The sequence below is a fragment of the Hyaena hyaena genome, unplaced genomic scaffold (assembly GCF_003009895.1).
Source record: "Hyaena hyaena isolate Hyena2069 unplaced genomic scaffold, ASM300989v1 scaffold_23, whole genome shotgun sequence".
Lineage (NCBI taxonomy): Eukaryota > Metazoa > Chordata > Mammalia > Carnivora > Hyaenidae > Hyaena > Hyaena hyaena.
The window spans coordinates 2159249-2186177 of NW_024080655.1; the positions used below are offsets into that span (position 1 = coordinate 2159249).

At 44.1% G+C, this 26929-nt stretch overlaps 1 protein-coding gene across 10 annotated transcripts in view; it reads left to right on the forward strand.

The window, feature by feature from the left end:
- Window positions 1-26929, forward strand: part of PHF21A (PHD finger protein 21A) — a 229705-nt gene that overhangs the window by 12744 nt on the left and 190032 nt on the right. For 8 of the 10 annotated variants that reach the window (XM_039226770.1, XM_039226764.1, XM_039226761.1 and 5 more), the window contains exon 1: window positions 25039-25278. The gene's annotated coding sequence lies outside the window, so the exon portion shown is untranslated. Of the gene's footprint in view, window positions 1-22806; window positions 22880-25038; window positions 25279-26929 lie in introns of those variants that run through there. The other 2 variants (XM_039226763.1, XM_039226765.1) reach the window with 1 other exon arrangement.

Below are 26929 nucleotides of genomic sequence, written 5' to 3' on the forward strand. Positions count from 1 at the left end.
ACAGAAACTTTGAGATCATCAATGGGTGTTGTTTTAGCCACTAATTTTGTGATAAGTTATCATGCTGCAATAGAAAACCAATAGGGATGCTGGGGCGCCTGGGTGGCTTAGTAGGTTAAGTGTCTGACTTTCGCTTAGGTCATGATCTCGCGGTTCGTGGGTTCGAGCCCCGCGTCGGGCTCTGTGCTGACTGCCAGCTCAGAGCCTGGAGCCCATTTTGGAGTCTGTGTCTCCCTCTCTCTCTGACCCTCCCCTGCTCATGCTGTCTCTCTCTCCTAGCAATAAATAAAAAAAAGAAAGAAAGAAAGAAAGAAAACCAATAGGGATGCTAACAAACAACAAAACATGAAGGCAAAGGGCAACTGAAGACAAATAGAATGGGATAGTTTTACTTCCAAACACAAAATGCCCTTCTTATCCAGCTTTTTGGGCCCATTTGTTGCCCTCTTGCTACTTAGTTTTCATGGCTCCTAACTCCCAAGCCTTTAGTAGGCAAAGTTGTTTGCATTTTATGCCAATGGATTAATCAAACCAAATGTGATGGGTAAGACAACAGATACTCTTAAGCTATATCTAGCTGTCATTCAGTAAACTCACGTGAACAGGAAGTAACTCAGCTGTAAAAGATGAAGGCAGAGAAGGCTATTAGAAAGTCTACTCCTTTACCCCAAAATGAAAAAAAAAAAAAGAAAAAAACCCTCTATTTTTAAAAAATAATATGTAACCATTCTTTTTAAAACCTAACAATACGGACAAAATGGAAGGACATCCTTCCAGGAAAGTCAGAGTTTTTAAAAAAAAATTTTTAAGTTTATTTATTTTTGAGACAGACCATGAGCGGGGGAGGGGCAGAGAGAGAGGGAGACACAGAATCTGAAACAGGTGAGCTGCCATCACAGAACCCAATGTGGGGCTCGAACCCACAAACCGCGAGATTGTGACCTGAGCCGAAGTTGGACGCCTAACCGACTGAGCCACCCAGGTGCCCCATAGTAAAGTCAGGTTTAAGATTAATTGTGAGAAGGATGGTGTGTTAGGATTATTTTATGTATGTAAGTCAAGAGAAATGGCTCAAGTCCCTCATGGGTGCTGGGCCCTGAGTCCCAGGTGGCCCCATAACAGCTGCCATCACCATCATCATTATTAAATATGCTCGCAATCCCTCTTATGTCCCAGACGCTGCCTTGTTTGTTAAGTAGGGAAGAGATGGAAGTTTGAGAAAAATGAAGTGAGAAGCCAGCAGCCCTGGAAGGCTTCTCTCATCAGGGTCGACATCCATCTGGGTTTTCCCACATTCAGGCCAGGCTTGCCCTGTGACCTAGGGCCAGTCCAGGTTTCTAGGATGCCCATCAACTGCCAGGAGTCATCGGCTACTCCAATGTCCTTTTGATTTTAAAAGGAGCAGAAAAGGAAGCTACCTCTGAGGTGTGATTTAAAAGTTAGGGATGGGGCACCTGGGTGGCTCAATCAGTTAAGCATCCAAGTCTTGATTTCAGCTTGATATGCTCTCACAGTTCATGGGTTTGAGCCCTGCATTGGGCTCTGCACTGATAGTGTGGAGTCTGCTTGGATATTCTTTCTCTTCCCCACCCCCCCCACCCTTCCCCATTCTCTCTCTCTCAAAATAAATAAGTAAACATTAAAAAAAAGTTAGGGATAAAACTGTGGCCCCGAAATTATTTTAATGACTACCTTTCACTGTGTTCGAATTCATCATTAAAGATTCATCTTTGGGGGATTTTGAAGGCCTTTCTCTTTTCAAGAAGCCCTTCATACACACAAATATCCTTGGGGGCATAACACTTTAGAAAGGATTAAATAGGTATGTCTGGGTGGCTCAGTTGGTTAAGCATCCAACTCTTGATTTCAGCTCAGGTCATGATCTCGTGGTTGGTGAGTTTGAGCCCTGCGTTGGGCTCTGCATTGACAGTGCAGAGCCTCTTTGGGATTCTCTGTCTCCCTTTCTCTGTGCCTCTCCCCTTCTTGTTCTCTCTGTCTCTTGCACACATGTGCGCACATACAACATACACATCTAGAGAGAGAAACAGAGAGACAGAGACAGAGCATGAGCTGGGGGTGGGGGGGGGTGGGGGATGCAGAGAAAGAGGGAGGCACAGAATCCGAAGCAGGCTTCAGGCTCCCAGCTGTCAACACAGAGCCTGACGCAGGGCTTGAACCCATAGACTGGATGGTGAGATCATGACCTCAGCTGAAATCAGACGCTTAACTGACTGAGACACCAGGTGCCCCAATAAATAAACATTTAAAAAAAGATTAGATAGAACCAGTTGATAGTAAAAAGAAAGGTGGAGAGATGAAAAGAAAGAAATAAGTGGTAAAATTCCTGGAAAAGGCAGTAGAGGGACTGCCTTTGCCTCTTGTGCCTGGTGTATCTAACAGGCACATGGTGCAGTCAGTCTGTGTTCCTTCTACCTCAGACATTGCTAATGGATTGTGATGCACTTGCCTGCTGGCCTTGAACATCCTTCCAGCACAGCTACTCAAGGTGCTGCTATCAGTGAAGCCTCCCTGTGGTGAAACCAAGTTTTAAGGGTGCCGTGGCTGCTTGGGACGAGCACTTGGAGAGGTCATTTCAAGATGCAGGACAATACATGAGCTTTTGGGCCCCAAGTTCTAGTGTTAAGATAACGTTAGTGACCACCTGAGTGGTGTTTGTGCTACAAACATTTAATCCTTACAAAACTCAGTGAATGCTCCCATGAAACGGACAGATAAGGCTGCAGCAAGTAGATGGTGGTACCCGGATTGCCATCTGAGTCTTCTAACACCTCAAGGTCATATCCTTTCCATCCCTTTCCACCTCCCAACCCCCCGCCCCACAAGAGCCTGGCTCAGACACAGCTGTCATGGATCTAATGGGGGTAGTGATAGAATAACAGTACATAAGTAAACAGGAAAACCTCTCCAATAGGGTTTCCGGCCCCATCAGCTCATCCCTGGATACGAACTACATAAAACACATCACCGATAACCCTTGTTTTTGAATGCCATGAGCATGAAAACACACACACTTAAACAAGTCATGAATACTTTTTGTTTTAAAAATGCAAACCAGGGGCACCTGGGTGGCTCAGTTGGTCAAGCGTCTGACTTCAGCTCAGGTCATGGTTTCATGGTTCATGGGTTTGAGCCCCACATCGGGCTCTGTGCTGATGGCTCAGAGCCTGGAGCCTGTTTCAGATTCTGTGTCTCCCTGTCTTTCTGCCCCTCCTCTGCTCATGCTCTGTCTCTGAAAAATAAACATTGAAAAAAAATTTTTTTTAATGCAAACCATTCCAAAGTACAAGTAAGTCTTCCTTCACCCTTCCTTACTAACCCTAAAGCACTTTCTAGATTAATCATTGTTAACAGCTTGCCAGACATCCTTCCAGATATTCTTCTATGCATTTATACACATAGAAATCTAAATATGCAATATGAAGGTTTTTAAACATATACCGATTGTTATTTTATTATATATACTTTTCTATGACGTTTTTTCATTTCACAGTGTCTTGGGGACCTTTCCATTTAAATTTTTTAAAAAATATTTTTATTTATTTCTAGGAAAGAGAGAGAAAGAGAGACTGCATGAGCAGGGGAGGGTCAGAGAGAGAGGGAGACACAGAATCAGAAGCAGGCTCCAGGCTCTGAGCTGGCAGTCAGCACAGAGCCCAACACGGGGCTTGAACCCACGAACGGCGAGATCATGACCTAAGCGAAAGTCGGACGCTTAACCAACTAAGCCACCCAGGCACCCCGGGACCTTTCCATTTAAGTATATATAAATTTACAGTATTCTTGGGGTGCCTGGGTGGTTCATTCAGTTAAGGATCCGACTTTGGCTCAGGTCATGATCTCACGGGTTGGGAATTTGAGCCCCGTGTCGGGCTTTGTGCCATCAGCCCAGAGCCTGCTTTGGATCCTCGGTGCCCCCCTCTCTCTGCCACTCCCCACTTCGTACTCTGTCTCTCGAAAGTAAATAAACATTAAAAAAATAAATTTACATTATTCTTTTAAACTTCTGCCTGGTACTCAGTCATATGTGTGCCATTGTTTTCTTTCCACCAAAGGACATTTATGTTATTAACAGTTTTTCAGTTTTATACACAGTGTGGCAGTGAACAGTATTTAATCAGAACCTCTTGCACATGAGTACGTATCTCCCCAGGATAGATACCTAGAATTGAAATTGCTGGGTTAAAGAGTGTAGATAGCTTATATTTTGATAGATACTGCCAAGACAACCCAAAAAGTTGGTACCTTTATATTTCTACCAACAGGATGTGAGATTAACCCTTCCCCCATCTTTGCCCACACTGGATATTATTAATCTTGAAAATCTTAACCATCTGGTGGGTAAACAGTGATATCTTATTGTTTTAATTTGTATTTCCTGATTATTCGTGAGATTTTTTTTTTTTTTAATTCATCTCAGTCAGCCTCTCAGAAATTGTTGGTAATCTCCCTAAAATTCTCCCTTTCCTTGGTTCTGTAACAGTCTATAACGCATGATCCTGGCTTTGTTTCTACACCACTGGCCACTCTCAGTTTCCATCCCTAACTCCTCCTTCTTTGTCTGGCTTTAAATATTGATGTTCCTCAAGGCTTGCTCTTAGTCACCTCTCCCCTAACCCCCTCCTAACACACAGATCTCCCGATCTACATTCTCTCCCCATTCAGGCCTCAAATATTGCCTGTATACCAATGACTCCTAAATTTTATCTCCATCTTCTCTTCTTCCCTTCCTCTAGACCTGTCTATTTCACATCTCTACTTGGATGCCTCAAGAGTATGTTAAATCATCATTCCAAAACTGAACTCAAGATTTTATTCTCCTAAACAAATCCTTCTTTAGAATTCCCTACTCAGTGACTGTCTACCAATGTCTGGTTGACCAAAAAAACCCTTAGGAGTCCTCCGTGATGACTTCCTTGCTGTGATTCTGGTATCCAATCCATTCCTAGTCCTATTGGCTCTATGTCCTAAATATCTCTGGAAAGTGTCCATTTCTTTCCATTTCCAATGGCTACATCCCCCCTGAATTTTCAATGGCTTCCCGCCTGGCTGAATCAATGCCTGACCTGGGTCATCCTGTGCGCTACTATATGACCAAAGTGATTTCAAAAAAGCAAATCTGATCATGTCATTCTCTTAGACAAAGATACAGCCACAAACTTGCTAAACACAAAATTGTTTATAGTTGTTGAAAGGAAGAAAGGTAGAAAAAAAAGAAAGGAAAAAATAACCTAAAGTATTCAACAATAACAGTTGGTTAACCACATTTAGTTCATCCATTTGATGGGACAATATGCAGTTGTAAAAAAACAAGTGTAGTTCTAGCAAGTGTGAAGTCTCAGATAATTGCTGTTATGTAAAAATCTAGAGGTGCCTGGGTGGCTTAGCTGGTTAAGTGTCCGACTCTTGATTTTGGCTCAGGTCATGATCTCACAGTTTCGCGAGACTGAGCCCCATGTCGGGCTCAGCATGGAACGCATAACCTGCTTGGGATTCTCTCTCTCCCTCTCTTTCTCTGCCCCTCCTCCCACTCATGCTCACTGTCTCTCAAAATAAATAAATAAATAAACTTTAAAAAAAAGTCTAGAGCAGTATAGTCTAGTAGAAATATAATGTGAACCTCATATAGAATTTAAAATTTTCTAGTAACTACATTAAAAAGTAAAAAGAAATGGTGAAATTAATTTTAATAGTATATTTAATTTAATCTAGTATATAAAATATCATTTCAAGATGTATTTAATAAAAATTACTAATGGGATATTTTACACTATTTTTTCACACTCCTTGAACTCCAGGGTTTACTTTATGCTTTGAGCACATCAGGCATTAAATCTCATCGGAAATACTTATCTCTAAAGATTTAGATTTCATGAAATTTAGAGTTGAAAAATAGATTCACGTGCCAATATTACTCCAAACATACTAAAAATTTTTCCAGTAACTGAATCAAAGATTGGTTTTAAAAAGTTTTTTTTTTGATGTTTATTCATTTTTTGACAAAGAGAGAGAATGAGCTGGGGAGGCACAGAAAGAAAGAGGGACAGAGGATCTAAAGCGGGCTCTGTGCTAAGAGCCTGATGTGGGGCTCAAAGCCATGAACTGTGAGATCATGACCTGATCGATCCAAAGTTGGTGCTCAACTGATTGAGCCACCCAGGTGCCCCAAAGATTGGTTTTAAAATTTAAATTAAATTAGAAATTTAGTTCGTCAGTTGCAGGAGCCACATTTCTTTTTTTTTTTTTTTTAATGTTTATTTATTAAGCATGAGTGCAAGCAAGGGTAGAGCATGACGGAGAGAGAGAATCCCAAGCAGGCTCCATGCTGTCAGTGCGGTGACCGACACAGAGCTTGATCCCACAACCCATGAGATCATAACATGAGCTGAAATCAAGTCAGGTGATTAACTAACGAAGCCACCCAGGCTCCTCAGCTGTGACCACATATCTAGTGCTCAATTGCCACACACGGTTGTTGGCTACTATATTGGATAACAGGCTTTAGAGTAAGGTAAAGATTGCAAGTTCCCTAATTCATTTATAAACTTTGCAAATTTTATTATAAAAATCCTTCAAAGGCTATGCTGTGGGGTGCCTGGGTGTTTCAGTTGGTTAAACATGTAGCTCTTGATCTTGGCTCAGGTCATGATCTCCTGGTACCTGGGCTCGGGCCCCACCTGAGGCTCTACACTGATGGTGCAAAGCCTGCTTGGGATAATCTCTCTCCCTCTTCTCTTCCCCTTCCCTGCTTGCTTGCTCATACCACACGTGCTCTATCTCTCAAACTAAATATGTGAACTTAAAAAAATCCTTCAAAGAATAAAAAAAATACAATAGCCCAAACTCTTTCGGGAATAAAAGCTAAATAAAATATTAGCAAATTGAGTAAAATGATGTTTTAAAATAATCGTAACCAAATAGGGTATATTTAAGGAATGCAAGAATGGTCCCTCCTTGGCTTTTCTTTTGGCATAAAAAATCCATTCACAATTGGCATAAAAAATAAAATACTTACAAATAAACTTAACAAAAATGGATATTTCTTAAGAAACTATAAAAACCTCACTAAAGGACATGAAAGGAGACTTGAAAAATGGAGAGGCATACTCCATGAGCCTGGGAGCATAGACTAACTCTTGGTAAAAACGTGAAGTCTTCTAAAATGAATCTGTGATTTTATTTTATTTACTTATTTTTTTAAATCTGCAATTCTAACATAATTCCAACCAAAATGCCAAGAGATAATATTTGCTGGGGGGGGGGGGCGGGGGGGAAGGATGACCAGTTAAACTTATTCTAAAATGTATCTAGAAGAATAAGCAAATGTAGACTAGCCAAAAGAAATAATGAAGAAAGGTTAACTTGTTCTGCCTGACATAAAAATGACCCATAAATCTATAGTGATTAAAAAGGTGGTAGGATGCAAGAGGAGATAGGTAATGGAGATAGACCCATGAATATAGGGAAGTTTGGTATATAATAAAGACTGTATTTCAGTGCAGTGGGGGAAAGTATTGATTAATTAATAAAAGTTATTGGTATTACTGAATATCCTTAGGGGAAAAAAGTAATCTCAATCACACCCAAAACGAATTCCAGATAGTTCAAAGATTTGGAAATGAACAAAATGAAACCAACAAAGACCCCGAAAGTTCAAGAGGATCATACTGGAGTTCATTTTAAAAGGATTGTTGGGGTGGGAAGGGCCTTTGGTAATGTGGTAGCAACCACAAGCAACCACAGTCAGGAAGGAAATGATTGACAGGTTTGACTATTCTGGCAGACACTACTGGTTACCAGTGAGATGTAAATAAAAATCTGCTGGGGCCTACTGGGAAAGATTTTCCTTCCTGATGAGATAACAGATCAGTGAGATGAAAAAAAGATGTTTTCTCTTCATCCTCTGCCTTCCTCATTGGACGATGAGGATGTAAGATTTGGACGTATGGTACAGCCTCTCACCTTACAAGGGGGAGACCCTGTCAGCACATTGTAGATGCAAATTTGAGAGATGTACTCAAAGAGATGGATGATGCCTCCAAACCAGCACACCAATTCTGGGGCCAAGTACTTGTGGATTTTAGGTTAATTAAAAAATTAATAGTTTCTGGTTTAAGCCCCTGTTACTTGACTTTCTGCTACCTAGGGCTGATACAGATACATAAAAACAAAACTATCTATGGCAAAAAACACAAAGAACTAAGTGAAAAAATAATTTCGACATAGATGTTCAAGTTAACAGCCTTAATATAGAAAGGACTTTCACTAACCAATAAGAAAAAAAGAAAAAAAAAAAAGGGAGTACTTCAATAAAATAAAATGGGCAAAGAACATAAGTAGATAATCCATACATTAAATTCAATAACAAATAAAGACATAAAAACATGCTCAATCTCACTAATAATCAAAGAGTTACAAATTGAAACCACGGAGAAATCTCATTTTCATGACAATGACCAGTTGTGGAGAAAGTATGAAGAATCGTCCTAACTCATACATGTTGGTGAGATGTAAATTGGTACAACTTTCTACAGTACGTTTTATTAAGATGAATCAGATTTTAAAAGACACATCCTATTTTCCACAGCAATTTTCCTTTTAGGAATTTTTCAAAGGAACAGTCAACCATGTGACAAAGACGTGCATACAGTGATGTTTAGCAATAACAGTAAATAATAGTAAGAAAAATTGGTAATAACGCACATGTTTCCAACCGTAGGTAATTAACTTATGAACATTCATTCAATGGAGTAGATTTCTAGGTAAACATGAGGAAAGATGATGCGTTGCATATATTGGCATGGAATGATGCTCATGACCTGGTGATAAGTAGTAAAAAGCAGGTTACAAAACACTATGTGTTATGATTCTGTTTACGTAAATGTGTGCTTATCTATGCACATAAATGTGAAGGAGTTGTTTTTAATAACAGTGGTTATCTTTGGGAAGTGGGATTATGAGGGAAACTTTATTTTTCTGCATTGGTTGAATATTATAAACATCAGAAAAACAAATTTGATCACAGTTTAGGAAATAAAACATTTCCAGAATAAGATGCAGTAATATGCAAAGACACATATGATATATTGCCAAGTTTATTCTTATTTATTTATTTTTGGGGGGGAGAGAGAGAGAGAGCACTTGTGTATGCAAGCAAGGGAGGGGCAGAGGGAGAGGGAGAGAGAGTCTATAGCAGGCTCCCCACCCAGCTTGGAGCCCGGCTGAGCTACCCACGCACCCCTGATATACTGCTAAGTTTAAAAAGAGATTACAAGTCAATGTTATAGTAGGGTTATTTTAAGAGTAGGGCTAATGTAATTGAAAATTACCTAGAAAGCTATATACCACAATGTTAACAGTAATTATCTCTTTGACTGTGCAGTGGAAATTTCAATGATTTTTATTTTATTGGTCATACTTCCCATTTAAAAATATTAAAAAACTTTTTAAAAAATGCTTTTGAGAGAGAGAGAGAGAGAGAGAGCGCACAGGGGAAGAACAGAGAGAGGGAGACACAGAATCCCAAGCAGGGTCCAGGCTCTGAGCTGTCAGCACAAAGCCCAATGCAGGGCTTGAACTTGCGAACTGCGAGATTATGACCTGAGCCAAAGTCAGACACTTAACCGACTGGGCACCCCACCCAGGTGCCCCTCATTTAAAAATATCTTTAGGGGCGCTTGGGTGGCTCAGTCGGTTAAGCGTCCAACTTCGGCTCAGGTCATGATCTAGCGGTTTGTGGGTTTCAGCCCTGCGTCGGGCTCTGTGCTGACAGCTAGCTCAGAGCCTGGAGCCTGTTTCAGATTCTGTTGTCTCCCTCTCTCTCTGACCCTCCCCTGCTCAAGCTGTCTCTCTCTCTCTCAGAAATAAATAAAACATTAAAAAAAATATTTTTAAAAGGCATTTGTATTGTTTCTACCAAAAAATGTTACTCTTGAATAACAATAGAAAGAAAGAAAGAAAGAAAGAAAGAAAGAAAGAAAGAAAGGTAGGAAGGAAGGAAGGGAGGAAGGAAGGGAGGAAGGGAAGAAGGAAGGGAGGAAGGGAGAAAGAAAGGCAGAGAGAGAGAAGGAAGGATGGACAGACAGAGGCTAACTTGGACCAAGCCCTCTTGGAGGGCGGCTGGGATCCTGAGAAGCCTACAAGATGTGTGTTGACTTGATGACATTAAATACAAACCCTGACATTTATTTAATTTTTTTCTTTTGTCGTGCCACGCAGAATTTGAGGCAACTCCAAAGAAAGATATGATAAATCAAAAAATTGCAAATAAAAAGAGATCAGGCTCGAGGAAAAGAGCAGCACACCAGAACGACAGGGTTGGCGGAAAGCATACTTTGGGGCCGTACACGCATATGAAAAAGTGAGCTCCCTCCTGGACCGCACAGTCCTTGGAGTCCTCTGCTCGCCAGACTCGCAACAGCTGGGCATCTGCACAGAGCGAGCCCCCAAAGAGCATACTACGGTAGACACACTGTGGGGTGTTCCTCTGTGCAGCCCTATGGCCCCTTTTCTTCTGCGTCTGTAAGGGGGTTTGCAGTATTGCAATCCACCGAGCTGGGCCGAGCCCCTGGGCCAAGTGGAGCAGTGCAGAATCTCCCAGACATTCGGAACTGGGCCTGAGAGTCAGCCGCTCAGAGCAGAGTGCACCCCTTAGCTGGGGCCTTAGAGCTCACTTGTAGTTTGTAAGGCTCCTGGTGCCTTAAGAAATAAAGAAACAAGGTTACGAGAATGATGGTATATGTTTGAATGTTTATATTGAACAAATTAATGCTTTGAGCCCAAAAAATAGAGTGCCACAAAAATGTTCTGTTCACAAGATAATTACAGGATTTATTAAAAATATTAATTCATGGTGCACTACAGGCGGTGTGGTCCAGAGCCAAAGGCCTGTGCCAGCCTCTGCTCCCCTCCCGCTGCATGCCCCCCGAGGCTGTGAACTCGGGGATGAGTGGGAAGCAGGAAGAAAGTCAAGTGCAGCTAGCAGCCGGCAGGCAAGGCAGCTCCACTCCTGCTTCCAACCCTTTCCAGGGCTCAGTTCCAAGTCCTCCTGAGGCCCACTGACCTGGCCCCATGAGATGCCTTGATATCCTTCCCTGAGCTCCCTGTCCCTCCTTCACTGACTCCCCTCGATGTGGATTTCTGCCATCGGCAACCAAAAGAACTTTGCCAGAGACAACTTGCAGACAGCCCCGATTCTTATTTTTCACGGGAGGTGTGTGTTTTCACTTGCAACGAAATCCTCTCCCAGGGAGAAAGGGAATTTTCAGCTCCCGGGGCCCTAGCCTGCAGAGAGTTCGAGCGTACTCTCCCAAGGTGGAGGATTGTTTAAAAGATGCTGAGTGGCAGGGAGAATGTCACCTCAACATCCCTCCCTCCGCCAAGCCGGGAGAGGTTTGGCTGAGTCTCAAGGACACAGGTTCAGACAAGGGCAGGCCTGGCTGCCTTGCTGAGAGCCAGAGTCATTTTCCTGGTGCTGGAGAATGTTGGGGTCCTGCTTCGAGGCCCCTCCTAGAGTGGATTGGTCCTAAAACTGGCTTCTGGGAGGGTAGACAGCGAGGTGAGGTGTGTGTCCTCTAAGAGGAGTAGCCGACTGCTTCCTGGGAAGATAGAACAGTGGAAGCTGGTTACACTTACAGATCTTACTTCTCCATGGTTCCTCTGGTGCCTACCAGTGAGCCTTAAATAAAGCAGACACAGTAGCTGTTTGTGGTCCCCAGTGCTGTGGCAACATAAAGTCTTTTTCCTTTGCTCTTTGCTCCAGCAGCTGCTGGAGAATGTTCCAGAACACTCTTCCTCTCCTCCTGGTGCAAATGGGGATCCATTCATTTAATCAACAAATATTTCCTGAGCACCTACTTTGTGCCAGGCTCTGTCTAGGTGCTGGGAATACCGGGTGACGAATAAGAGCCAGGACCCTTTCTTTATTAGAACATACATCTTAAATTTTTTTTTATTTATTTCTAGGAGAGAGAGACAGTGTGAGCAGGGGAGGGTCAGAGAGAGAGGGAGTCACAGACTCTGAAACAGGCTCCAGGCTCTGAGCTGGCAGTCAGCACAGAGCCCGACGCGGGGCTCGAACCCACGAACCGCGAGATCATGACCGAAGCGAAAGTCGGAGGCTTAACCGACTAAGCCACCCAGGCGCCCCTATTAGAACATACATCTTTCCAACCCACCTTTTACCACTCCCCCTCCCCCATATACATAACAGAAAAACATACAAACCAGAGCAAATTTTGTCTTATTTCTCTCAACCCACCAAAGAATAGCAACCATGTCATTTCAGAGAGAAAGAGAGAGAGAGAATGAGAGAAAGAGAGGGGAAGGAGAGAAGCAGTCGCTAGAGAGAAAACTCCTAGTTCTGTGGAGCCTCCCAGAACAAGGGGCCCATTTTTGTCATTCCTCGTTCAAAAATCCCATGTCCCCCACTCAATGCACACACACACATACATATGTTCCCCGCACAGTTTACATTCATAACATGTACAGCTGGAGAGCAGTGAAGTCTGCCTCCCACATTATACAGAACGGATTGGCAGCTGGGACTGAAGGCGATAGAAATAAGCTATTGATCAAGGGTTATAAAAGTACGGCCACTGGGATCCCATGATGCTTGCAAGCTGAGGGCAGCAGTAAAGTGCTACACAAATGCAATAACATTTATAACCCCAGGGCAAGTGCTTTTTACATGAAAATAAAAAGCTGATCCTCTGTTTAATTCTTTCCCCCTCCTTGGGCCGGGCTGGCCAAGTGCAGGGACAGGAGCTAAGCAGGGCCACTCCGGATGGCCTGGCCTCCTGGTCTCTGGATAAGTGATGGGGCCTCTGCCCCACCCCCACCCTGTGCTGGTGCCTTCTGGGGGTGTGGGGCGTACCTGCACTTTTTAAGCATCTCTGTCAGGAGGGCAGAAGCCGCAGTGGCCCTGCCATCCTGAGGGGCCCAGTCGAGCCTTGGGCGCACAGGTCTTCCATGGTCAGCTTTGTGGATGTTGCCTTGTCCTGTCGGGAGCTGAACTTTTCACTTGAATGGATGTTAGAAAATGCTCTTTAGAGCTTCACTCTGTGACATTTGTGAAAAGAAGTCCTACTTTCCGGAGAAATAAATGGAGAGGAGAGACAGTTCTGGAGGTACTATAAAAGAGAAAGCACGTCATGATGACTGAACCTGAGGACCCCAGCTTTTTCCTTCCAAAACTCTCTGGACCTTATTTTTCTTTTAAAGTTTATTTGTTTGGAGAGAGAGAGAGAGAGAGAGAATGTGAGTGGGGTAGGAGTGGGGTAGGGGCAGAAAGAGAGAGAGAATCTCAAGCAGGATCCATAGAGCCTGACACAGGGCTTGAAACACCGAACTGCGAGGTCATGACCTGAGCCAAAGTCAAGAGCACGTCTAACAGACGGAGCCATCCAGGCGCCCCTGGACCAATGCTACTTATCATGTGTTCACAGGAACATCAGTCCTATCAGATGCTCCATAAAAATGGGCCTACATGGTCAATAATTGGGAAAATGCTTCTTCTTGGAGATTCCTATTGTGTCTTTGGAACTTAAAGGTTCTGAAAAGTCCTGCAGTAAAGGAACAGTTTGATTTTGTTTTAACTGCATCTCCCAGATTTACTTGACTGCCAAACTGTCCTCTCACTTAGAACTTCTTTCATCTTCTCCCTTTAGTACCTAATGCCTACTAACAGCACGTTTCGGAACAATCCTGCCAAGTTATTTACAGAAGGGTATGATACATTGCCTGCCATGTTATTGTATGCCTACCACGTGCAAGGTGCTTGACATGAATTATTTCTAACCACGAAAACAACTTGGCAAGTGTTATTATCCCTATTTCACAGATGAGAAAAATGAGGGTTCGAGTGGATAAATCACCTGTCCGAGCCCCCTCAGCTAAGTAGGAGCTTAGCCAAGATGCTCATGTAGGCCATTCTGTTTCCAAACTCCACATTTTCCATTATACCATGTGTCTCCCTGGGTGGAATAGAGACTGACTTCTCTTTTGGTCAAAGCAAAGATAAGTTGCTCTTCTTTGGAGACCCTTGCCTTAGGATCCATTCATTCTTCCTCCAATTCCTTCCTTGCCCAATTCATCTCTCAGCCTGGCTCTAGCCCGTATCGCCTTCCTTGTGGCTCCTGGGAATTCCAATTAGAAAGCAGAACCCGAATCTAAGTAGTCACGGGCAGGAGTCCCAGTTTTGCCATTTACTATTTATGTGACCTCAGGCAATTTACCCAACTCCTCTATACCTCAGTTTTCTTATCTATAAAATTTTAAGTATGCACAAAACATCTGGCCTGGAATACTTAGTAAATAGCAGCTGTTAAGTTTACTGTTAATAACAGTAAGTCTTCGTGGCGATGGGAGGAGAGATAAACATATTAGGAAAATTTTAGGGATCCCTGTTTTAAACATGGTCTGATAAGATGGCAGATATTTTTGTGTTAAAGATGAAAAAATTGAAGCCCATCAAGCCAGTGACTTTTCCAAGTGTATGGGTGGCAAACTGCAGAACTGGGTCCTGGGTTCCCAGTTCCCAGAAACTTCAGACACCTGATGTGTCAAATAGCTAAAGGCACCTGAGAAGGCAGAGACATTTAGATTGAAAGCCTTGGGAGCTATTTCCAATTGAAGTGCAATCAGCCCTGAGGATAAAAATGCCTCTGAAATTGTAAGTTTGGTAAAATTAAATATGGGAAACTTTAATTTTAAAAATTAGACCCAAAATTAGGTTGGAGGTAGGGCCCGCTTGTCTTACTTACTATCATATTTTGTTTGTCTGCTTGTTTTCTCCTGGCTATGTACAATTACTCAGACCAAAACATGTTTCTTTAAAACAACATTTTTGTAAATTGACTTAGGTTCTAATAACAGATGAACATGAGATGCTGATATTGTCATAGTCTCAGCTGGGTTTTGCTCTGTGATCTTTTTGGTTGTGTCTAGGCTGCCGAGGCAGGGACACTCCAGGATGAAATGAGCTGTCTTTAGGCACGGTTAGTCACAAAGCTTAGGTTGGAGCATTTCGGCTTGGGATGGGTCTGTTCCCATCAACCCACTGACGTTTATCAAAGGAAATGTAATATTCATCCAGATTGGAATTGGAATGAGTTTTTCTTTTCTATTAGATGAGCAGTGACAACACAATGTACTTGGAAAAATAATAAGTTTGAGCTTATTCTAATTGAGGAAGGCATTAAAATAAAGTGTTCATGGCCCTGAGAGTCATGCCCTGCACCCTCAGGGAGTCAAAAGTCCCCAAGTGGCTGTTGGAAAATGCTTCTTGGGTTTTTTTTTTTTTTTTAAATTCTCACTCTCAATATACTAGGAGAACATAATGTTTCAGGTCCCTACTTCTCTGTGTTAGCTCCATATCCACCAATGCATTTCTCAGCCCAAAGTCCCTAATCCCCTACTTGTATTCACTCACCCAGATTCCGGGATGATAGAGGTGGAGTTATTTTAAATTGAATTAATTCCTCTTTCTTTCGCTTACAGGACCAGTTTTCAGTAAACTCAGCCTTTTGCAACTACTATCTGATTGGTTCTCTGCAGGCAGAGAGCAAAAGGAGTAATGTGACATGCCCATTTCACAGACGGGCACGTAGACTGTACCCAAAGGTGGTAAACAACCTTTCTCCTATCTCATAGGGCAGAAGAGATTTGGCTTATTGATGTACTAAAGTATAAAACACAAATGACCAAATGAGGGCTCTGTTTAGCCCTCAAAGAGGGCTATATCTATAAAATAATACTTTGAGTCTAAAGTTGCTGAGTTTTGAGATCCTTAAAAACATTTATTATTTTAATAGATCTCTTAACATTTCCATCTATGGGAAAATAATATCCCATTTTAGAGATGAAGCTAAAAGGGGAAAGTGAATTGGCTGGACTTAAAAGGAGGAAGGAATCATATCTAGGCCTTCTGCCTTTCCGTTCCCGCCACTTTGGGGTATGGTTCTCCATGTGTTCTAGCTTGGATGCACACAGTTGATTAGTTTAACACTAATGGGTGTCAGGTTCATCCAGAGAGCATGACCTCAGTATGTAAATTATTCAGCAATGAGGTTGATGTAACTATTTATAGGTCATAAATCAGTTATAAACTCAGAAATATGAGAATAGATCCCTAAATAGAGAAGCAATTGTTACCTATCCAGGACTTAATTTCAATATTCAGGGTTGAAGCCAGACAAATTTCATATCTGATACCCTTTGAATTAGGCTTTGGGAGGAGTGGATAGGACAGGTGCATTACTTACAACAAGAAATGAGGGGTAAGTTCAGTTATGACAAAATGGATTTCAGGTAATGGCTGCCTAGTGCACTGGGTTGAGAAGGATTCTGAGGCCAAGTTCAGGCTCTGGGAGTGGTTAGTCCTAGCCTGGTCACTTCATAGCCTTTATTCATTAGTGACAGATGTTTCATGAAAGTGATGACCCGGGGTCACACACGGGTTCACCAAAATTGTACTGCTGAACCTTATATATTGATGCATCCCTTGCTACCGGTCAAGGAAAAAGAAACCAGACTGTTTCCTTTTAAAGACTCTTAGAGTGGGGCACCTGGGTGGCTCAGTCGGTTGAGCATCCGACTTCGGCTCAGGTCATGATCTCACGGTCTGTGGGTTTGAGCCCTGCGTTGGGCTCTGTACTGACAGTTCAGAGCCCTGAGCCTGCTTCGGATTCTGTGTCTCCTTCTCTATCTGCCCCTCCCCCACTCATGCTCTGTTTCTCTCTGTCTCAATAATAAATAAACATAAAAAAAAAATTAAAGACTCTTAGAGCACTGCTAAGCCATTTCAAGATTGAGATGGTGATGAAGAAATAGGGACACTCCTAAGTTCCAGCCGGCTGTTTGCTGGCTGGATTTGGGGCAATTCCTTGCTGTCATCATCTAGAGGGGAGGTTTCCCTGCCATGTCTAGGTTTTGAGATGCAACCTGCCTCCATTCTTCCTTAGTAGTACCTCTTTCTCTCACTCAGGATCCAAGTCGATTCAAGTGCACAATTACATCTTATTTCAGTGTGAAGGGGTGCCAGGCCTGACAATATACACTTGAGGTCATTCCTAAGCTATAAGTAGCTCCAGCCTCGTAACCTTGGATAAAGCCCTAAAGGAGTCCCCTTCCTTCAGTGCCCGGGCCTTTCAAGGCTCTGGCCCCCAGGATTATGATTCCTATGGCTGCTGCTTCTCTCGTTCCTCTCTCTAGGCCCACATCAAACAAACAATCACTCCTAGACCTTACTCTGGTCTCTGAAAAATCAGGTCATGTCCTGTTTGGATGCCAGGCACACCCCTGTGGCTTTCTGTTCAGAACTGCACTATCTTTACAGCCCCTTGGTTCATCACCCTGCCTGCCGCCTCCAGGTACCCTGCTTCTCGCAGGCTTCATTTTCTAGCCTTTGCTGGTCCCGGGGCTCAGTGTTAGCACCCCTTTGCTGTTCTGATCCAGCTCCCCTTCTGTGCAAATTTCCCTCTTTTCTAAAAGAATTCTTGTGATCTCCATAACTTCCTATTGTCCCTTGGGAAATCACCCTAAACAGATAATTGTTTACATGTATGAAGAGCTTATGTGCTGAAACTCGTCCAAATTTTACAAGTATTATTTCATTTATTCCCAATAACAATTCTGTTATTACCCCCATTTAGCAGGTGAGAAGACTGAGGCACGTGAAGGTAGTTGTCCAGAATCGTATATCAAGTGGTAGATATACCAAATTTTGGTAGATATACTTGATTTTGGCAAGCTGATTCCAATTTATCATTTTGCAATATTGCCATTTGTCTTGTGTGGGATATCTCCACTGTTTGTTTTTTTCAAATTCATAATAACCTTTTTTTTAAATCCTCTAATGATAAAATACATGTTTATCACAGGATTCTCTAACCTTTAAAAAACCCCAAGGATTACATAAGTGTGTTTGCCTTGTGAAAATTTACTGATTTGTACAACCTGTGATCTGTGCACTTCTCTGTATGAATGTTATACTTTAATTAAAAAGTTTCTATAAAAGATCTCTCCAGATCTCTTTATACTTTAACTTAAGAAACACCTTCCTGCACCCCATTTTAGAACTGCAGTGCAATTTGCCAACGCTCTGGGGGAAGGTGAGTTTTGCAACTGTACCTAGTCAGGTTTCCAATATTCAGGAATGGACATACATTATGCTAGCTGGGCATGCTATCTATGCCTGACCCCGTGTGTTTTATGTGATACAGAGGTTGTAAAAAACTTTATATTAGAACATTATTTCGATAAGGGGAAGAGAACCTTGTGTTATTGCAACAAACCTGTGCCCTAACTGATTTAACAGGAAAGATGGAAGATTTCACACTATAGTTTAATGCTGCTTTCACTTGATTGGAATTTGGAAAGCTCCGTATTTATAACAGGGTTTCACTCATATAGGTGTATTGGTTTGTCTTTCAGATTTCCAGGTTTCAATGCCCACAGAAAAGGAGTAACAATAAAATGATATGTATTTGTACAACTTGATGCAATTTACCAAAGACCAATAATAATATTTACCGGGCACATAGGACACATTATCTCATTCAACCTCCATAACAACTCTACGAAGTCGTATGAACATTTCTACATTTTGCATATAAGGAAAGTGTGGCTTGTAATAGTGCACCGTGTGCTCAAAGTCAACCCAGGGCTGTATGTTTCCAGTGTACCGAATTCCTCAAGAATAAGCCCTGCTACTTCTCGCTAACAGCTTGGACCCTCACAGCAATCCAGTGGATTAAGTATTATTGTTTTCCCCATTTTGGACAAGGAAATAGACCCGGAGAGATAAAGTGATTAACTAGACATTTGCAGAGCTCAGACCCAAGCTCCGGTTCTCAGACTCCAAATCTGGGAATGTCTTCCAGTAGATAACATCATTGCTTAAGCCCAAAGTGCAATTTATTTATGTTGATAATGGATAATCTAAAGGTGGAAATAATAAGATGATAAAATTCTTTTAACATCTCCAGTCTTGGAGGATCTTCCTGTGATATTTTTAGCAGCTCGGCAGCTTCAAGGCAGGCGTTTCTACAGTTCTAATTGCAACCATTTTTGTTTTTAACAACAGGTCCAGCTTAGGCCCCCTGCTCTATATCAGTTACTTTTGGAAAAGAATGGGGATCTGCTTCTATGTAGAAGGCAGAGTCACGTACATGCAAATACACATCTAAATTTGTCCCTGGTGTTAGGTCTAGTTCAGAGGTTTTCATCCTGCACCCCAAGCCCCCTGCCACCCCTGGTGCAATTTTACCTTCTTTCCCCCTGCCCTCCCCGCCAGCACCTCCCCCCGCCCCCAGGACATTTGGCAATGTCTGGCGATATCTTTGCTTGTCATCACTGTGGGGGAGATGCTATTGGCATCTAGTAGGTAGAGGCCAGGAATGCTGCTTCAACATCCTACAGTGCTGCCCACAACAAAAATGATCTGGCCCCCAAATGTCAATAGTGCTAAGGTTCAGGAGCTCTGGTCTAGTTAATTCTATTAAACACACATACACATACACACACCCCTGATGTTGCTTAGGATTCAGTTGACCTTGGAGATTATGGCGAAGTAATGAAATTGAAGGTATTCTCGAGAGAGCCAACTGCTTATCCACTAATATTTATTTATTTACAAGTTATACCTGATCCATTTCCAATTATGATTTGGGCTTTCTGTAAACGCACGCACAAGGTAGTTAAAGTGAAGATTTTTAAAAGATCAGAAACCACTGAGACAGTGGGGAGAAAGAACATACATTCAACTTCTGCTAGTCACTGGGGATTTTCTGTCATAATTCTTTAAAAATCACATTGGTAGGTCTCCTCTACTTATCTAAGTACTTTGTTGGTACAAGCCAGGTTTTCATTTATTCCAGCCCAGTAAGAATTAGAAAAGAAGACCTGGTGAACTCTCATAGTTACCTCTCTGCCTCAATGAAGGAGGACCTTCAGACAGTTGAAATCTCCTTTAGGGTGACCTTTTAAGAGACAAGGGGGTTACTTTTCAATCTAAGAAAAAAAGGATAGTAGTTGAGTGAACAGGACAGGCGAGGGGAGTTGGCTAAGAAAACTTGCCTGGGGGGCTCAGCCGGTTAAGCATCAGGCTTTGGCTCAGGTCATGATCTCCTGATTCTTGAGTTTGAGCCCCTCAGTGGGCTCTGTGCTGTCATCTAGGAGCCCGCTTTTGGATTCTCTGTCGCCTTCTCTCTGCTCCCACCCCCGTTCATTCTCTCTTTCTCTCAAAAATAAATAAACATTAAAAAGAAAAAAAGAAAGCTTGTTCAATTAGCCCTTTGGGGGGACGTTTCATTACCTTATTTGAAATATTCTCAAATACCATCAGAACATCAGGAACAATCATGTACAAATACAAACACAAAACACCTTACTATCCACGGGTACAGTGTGTACTCTACTATTACAAAACTGTAAAATAAGAAAATTTATAAGAAACTTCGTTTTGTATTATAACACATAATACCTCCGTGTAATATTAGTATAAGCTTCTATTTTTCCTATATTTACAGTATCTCTGCATTAGACTGATAGTCCTCATAGGGGGTTGTTTTATCATTTTGAATGACATTTTATATTACCCAATAGAATCCCGATATTAAACATTTTCTATCAAATAAAAGTTAGATTCCTACCTCCTTCCTCTTACAGCAAATATATATATAATTATTACCTTATTATCATGTATATATGGTAATATACATGTATATATATACATAAACATGGTAACAAGGTAAATGTAAAAAATAGAAGCCATAAAAATACAAGAAGAAAATTATAGTTATTTTTCTAATCTTGGAGTTTGGGTGACCTCTGGAAGCATGGAATGAAAGGCAGGAATACATATAGAAATCACAGGTAGATTTGACCACTTTTAATACAAATTTTAAAACTGTACTCCAATATTTAAAAGCACTCGAAATTTGAGTTTACTTTTGCTCAACAGGGTTTTGATGGCTATTGGGGGAGTAAACAGGTTTTAGGAAAGATTCTAAGTTACTGTGCACCTGCTATTATTATTATGTCATTGGTGTCCAGAAGTTGAATGATTTACTTCAAAGGAGCTTCTGAAAGCAAACTTTCCATTTTCAGCTTATTTCTCAGATTTTTCACTAACTTATACTCACTGTTAGCCTTTTTTTCTTTAGTATTTATGCTACATAACCCTTTCAAAAATCCAACCAGGATTGTCTTTAATTTGTGCTTGAGAAACACCAAGGTGCAGAAGGCTTAAGTATCTGTCTAAGGCCATATAGCTAGTGTGTGTCTATCAAGTGCCCATGACTGGCATGCTAAGAAACTGAGACAGTCCCATCAAAATGTATCACAAAAAATAGCGACTCCATAACCTTGACTCACCCAAGAATCCGTGGACTTCATAGCCCACATCTGCGCTGACAAGATATTGGGAAGCATTCACTTACTGCAGAGGTATGTTAGCTCAGGAAATGAATTTGAGGGCAAAGGGAAAGCATGTATTATCCAGTCCCATGTACCAGGCATTGTACCAAGCACTTCACATGAATTATTTTATTCCTTCTTCTCAACAACCCTACAAAATAAATGACGCCGTTGCGTTCTACAAGATTAAGAAAACTGAGGATTTCAAAGGTGAAGTAACTTGCCCAAGGTGTCTTAGTTGGAAAGGAGTGGTACTATCCAGGTGCCTGAATGTGGGTCAGCTTGGTTCCTCTGCATACCATATTAGAAAGGGAGAGAGTATGTAAATGGAAACATTATCTATCAATGAATCACAGCTCTTCCTTTCCATAGAGTTTGATAGTTATAGGAGTGTTAAGACAATTGGTTAAAATATTTTAATTAAATGTAAATATCTAAAACATGATTTTGTATGACAGTGATGTTTGCTTGATAAACAAACATCTTAATGTTTGTCAACTTTAGTCTTCTCAAGCCAGGGTTGGTAAAACACAGCCCGTGGGCCATCCTGCTCACCCCCTTGGCTGAGCCCGCAAGCTAAAAATGCCTTAACATTTTTCTTCAATGGTTGAAAAAATTAAAAGAATACTTTGTGACACAAGAAAAGTACATGAAATTCCAATGTCAAGGCCCATAAATAAAAGGTTTATTAGAACACAGCCAGGCTCATATGTTTACATATTTTCTATGGCTGCTTTTGTGCATAGAGCTGAGAAGTTGTGACCAAGACTCCATGGTCTGCAGTCTAAGATATTTATGATTTGGGCTTTTACAGAGAAAAGTTTACTGGCTCCTCTTCTGTACCATTTACACACTCAGGCACCATGTGAGTTTCTAAATTTTTTCTATGAAATTCGGAAACATTTTTAACTTTTTTTTCCAGAAAGAACACTAAAGCGGTCTTGCCCTAAAAAAATTTTTTTTTTGACAGCCTGGGCTGATTTGAAATGACCCCATTAGGTTGTGGTTCCAGTGCCTGGCTGGTCCAGTTTGAAAGGCCCTGACTTAATTCATCTTTTAAATACATTAGAGTTATCTCTAGGTGGCAAAGCTGGGTCTCACTACCCAACTTGTCCTTCCATTATTCATCTTGACTGTGTTATGGGTTCAGTTTCACAACATTATGAGTTCATCCAGGCTTCTTGAATCATTTATAGGGATTTTCATTTGCGTTCCCAAACTCTTACACACTGTGAATTTTTTTTTAAAATATAAAGCTCAGAGTACTAAATGGCTTACACATGTAAAAGAAAGCCCATATTTTTCCTAAGCTTTAAGAAATCAGAATTAAAAAAATTTTTTTTTCTTGAGAAACTCAACTTAATTTTGCAGGTCACAGAAGTAAGAAAACAACACCTTCATACCCAAGGATCTCAAAGCACCTCTGGTGGAAATGCATAACAAGGTAAAGAACGTCTATTTATTTTTAAATACTATTTATTTCTTGGAGGAAATACTATTTAATGGGAAAGATGTGACTAGTAACAAACAGAGTCTAAGGCTATTTCTGGTTCTGTCAATGACTCACTTTGACTTTGGGCAAATCATCTCACCACTGTTGCTCTTTATCTGCAAAAACTGGACTTCATGCCTATGGGACTTGCATGGCTAATCAATGCCTGGAAAATGCGTAGTGGCAGATGCTACAAAAGTGCTGAGCCTTAAAAACAAAACCACTCCCACCCCCCATTTGTATTCAGTTGAGGTTGGGGTTTATTGTTATTTAACATTCGAAGGCCAACACTACGTTAAGTCCATCGTGCTGCACAGACCAGATAATATCACTGTCCAGTAGGGATTTTTTCCTTTAATCTAGGATTCTGGACTTTCTTTCCTTTATTGTGGCTGGGGGTTATTTTAGAATCTAGTAGTATATCCATACAAAAACATCAAGCTTTAAGTTGAAAACTATCGATTTGAAAATCTAAATAAACCCCCAACAAAAAAAGAGGGGGCCCTCCCCTCCCCGCCAAGAAAGCTCTCAAAACAAGAATTCCTCTGATATTTTTTTTTTTCTCCTCCCTGCAGTTCTCCATGTTACAGTCCTTGGAGGTAGAATAGGCATAAAATACTTTCACTAATAAAATATGACAAACCGCCGGATTATACGTGGCCGATTCCCAGTGATTGCCCTGCTACACAAAGCAGAAAAGTAAATGCCATCATCCCCCTTAGAACAAAAGAACTTAAGAATAAAAAACATGGAGAGGGGGGAGAAAGCAGCAATAAATAAAGGTGAGGGAAGGACCCCGTCCCCCGCCCCTCCCTGACGCGAGTGTGGGACTAAGTGTGGCTAATAAAGTGGTTCAAGGGTAGTTATTTGGAAAGGGGGCGGGGTGGCGAGGGGAGGGAGCGGGCGAGCGGCGGCCGGGGATTGCATGTTGCATTCGACTTGAGGTTGCATCTTTCTCCTGTTGCCTGGACCACGCTCCCCCATTGCAGTGCTTCCCCATTGCTTCCCTTCGCTCCTGCCCTCGCGGCTTTTTTCCCCCCTTAAAACTGCTGTTGCACTAGAGGGAGTTGGGGCCGCTCCGGAGCCCTTTGCAGCTCCTGCCGGCGGGAGGGGGGAGTTGGGCTCGGGCCGCGGAGTTGGGGGGGCCGCAGCGGGCTCCGGCCTCGCCTCGGCTGCAGCTACATGGGAGCCGAGCTGCGGCGCTGCACGGGCCCATCATTGCGGCGGCCCCGGAGTTTGGCCGCCGCCGCTCCGTGCTCAGCCCCATCACCGCCGCCGCCGCCGCCGCTGCACTGGAGTTTGGCTGCTGCTGCCCTACTTCACTCTAGTTTAGTTTCACTCACTTTACATCCGGGTTTTTTCCCTAGGCAATGGGGGCCGCAGCACACCCCGTTCCTTAGGCAAAGTGAAATAAATTCGCCGCACCGACACGTCAAGTAGTCCGCCCGCCCGAGCGCCGCCGCGGGCCCCCGCCGCCGCCCCCCCCGCCGCCGCCCCGTCGCCCCGGGTGGGGGGGGGCCCGGGCGGCCCGAGAGCCGCCGGCCGAGACGCGGGGGCCCGGGCCGGCCGCCGTACAACTCCGCCCGGCGGCCCCCTCCCTCCCCGCCGTGCCCCTCTACCCCGGCGCCTCCTCTCTCTCCCACCCCCCCCCGCCCTCGTCCCCGCTTTCCCAGCCCCAGTCCCTCTCGCCCGGCTCTCGGGAGCGGCGGGGGCGCGCACGGCGGCGGCGGCGGCGGGCCGGCGGGGCCGCGCGGCGGGCTCCCGCGCGGGCGAGTGTGTCTGGGCCTGGGCGGAGGGATCCCCGGGCTGAGGCGGCGGAGGTGCTGCGGCCCGGGGCCGGGTGGTGAATGGGCTGGTGGTGCTCGCTGCTGCTGCTGAGAGGAGGAGGAGGAGGATGAAGAGTTGGGCTTGTTTGTCTCCCACAGTTTCTCTCCTGCTGCTCTGATTCCCCCCCACCCCTATTCCGGCCCGGGGCCTGTGTGTGTCTCTCCAGGAGGAGGAGGAGGATCCAGTTCCTCCCCCCACCCCCTCCTCCCCACCCCCCCTTGCCTGGGGAAGAGGAGGAAAGAAACAGCCCAGAGAGAGAGAGAGAGAGAGGGAGAGAGAGAGAGTGAGTGAGGGAGAGGAGAGGAGGAGGAGGAGGAGGGAGAAGGGAACAACCTACCATCTTAACACACTAATATCTAAAAAGTGCGAGAGGCCCAGAGCAGCAGCAGAAGCAGCAGCAGCAGCTCCAGCTTCTTCCCTCCCTCCCCATGAAGAAGAGTTCCCTCCTCCTCCTCCTCCTGCTTCTACTGCTCAGAGTTCCTGCCTCCAGCTGCCAGGGGGGACAGCCAGCCAGCAGCAGGAGGGTGCAGTATCCCAGCTTTTCCATTCTCTCTTCTCCTCACTCTCTTTTTTTCTTGAGTAGCTCTCTTTCCCCTCCCTCCCCCCTTCCCCCTCTCCCCCTCTCCCCCTCTCCCCGTCTCTGTCTTGTCTCTGGTGTTTGTCTCTGGGAGGAACTGGGGCTGCCTGCTTGGAGTTTGTTGTGGGGGGGAGGGAGGGGGAGGGGAGGGGTGTGTGGGAGGGAGGAGGGAAAGGGGGGTGTTCTCGTCAGGACCCCTCAGTCAACTTGAGATTTGAGCAATAACTTCCCCTTCGGGGCGCCCCCCTGCGTGCCCTTCCTATTCCTCCCCCCCTAAAAAAAAGACAATGGAAAAACCTTGTCTCCCCCTTCCTTCCCTCTGCCCTCCACCCCTCCCCAGGATAAATTGGAAGTAAGTTTATGAGCAGCCTCGGGAGCCTGGGCGCAGAGTGCTGGGCCGAAGCGGGTGACAGAGGCGGCGCGTCGGGGGTGGCGGGGAGGGGGCGTCACATTGTCCCGGCGGGGGGCCGGGGAGGGGGGCCGCCGGCGGGGGCGGGGGGCGCAGAGCCTCGTCCGCCCCCTCGGCTGTCCCTCGGCCCGGGGATGGTCCCTTTGGCTCCTTCACCACCCTGCCCCCCCCCCCCCTTCGGGATGCTGTCGGGGGGAAGTTTTTATTATGATTATTTAATTAATTTTTTTTTTTTTTTTGGAAAACCATCTTGTTTGGTGACTGAGGGATCTGGTTTAAAAAAAAAAAAGCTGCGGCTGCTGACGCTGCCGGGCCCGAGTGTGTGTGTGTGTGTGTGTGTGTGTGTGTGTGTTGGTGCATTTGTCTTGGGTGGCCGGAGCAGCGTTGGGGAAATTCCGCTTATTCTTCTTCTTCTGCAACTTGTTATTCCGGAGAGTCTGCCTGCACCCCTCACCCCGGGGCCGGCCCTCCCGCACTCGCCCCCGCCGCCCGCGGCCGCGGGGCGCCCCCGGGACCCCGCGCGGGCCGGGGCCGGCAGGCCGCTCCGAGAGGGGCCGCGGCCGCCCCTCCCCCGCCCGCGCCCCCGCCGGGGGGAGGGGCGCGCGGAGTGGGACTCTTTCCGTTTGGTCCAGCCCCGTCGTGCACGCAGTTCCCAACACTTCTCGTCATCCTCTCTTTGGTCTCTTTATTCTGCTGAGCGGTGCTGTTAGGATTTCTTTTTTTCCCCTGACCACGTTCGCTATGGTGGGTAGCAGCAAGGTGGCCCTGGTAGGGGAGGGGTTGATACCGAGATTGGGCATCAGGGGAAGAATGTCTCGTTTCAACTTTGTCTGTGGCTTGCACCCCCGGAGAAGGCCACACGCCGGTTGTAGGGTGCAGATGTGCTGAGAGTGATTTCTAAGTAGTTGAGTTGTTGAGATGAGGGTAGGGCTGCTTATGGTAGGCAGGTTTTATTTTCATTGGTGAATCCGGTGTCATCATATTCAGGGCATATGTTGAAATATTCTTTGTTTAGGTCTTGAAGTAGAGGATCTCACTCTGCACGTCCACATTGTGTTGTTTTTAAATGATGTCTGCAAGTGTGGCTTTCTGGAATTTCAGATGTGAGTTGAGGTCCGGGCGTGTGTGGGCCTCAGCATTGGCCTTGACAGTGAACTTTGTGGCTGTGTTTTGGATTTCAGAGATTTGC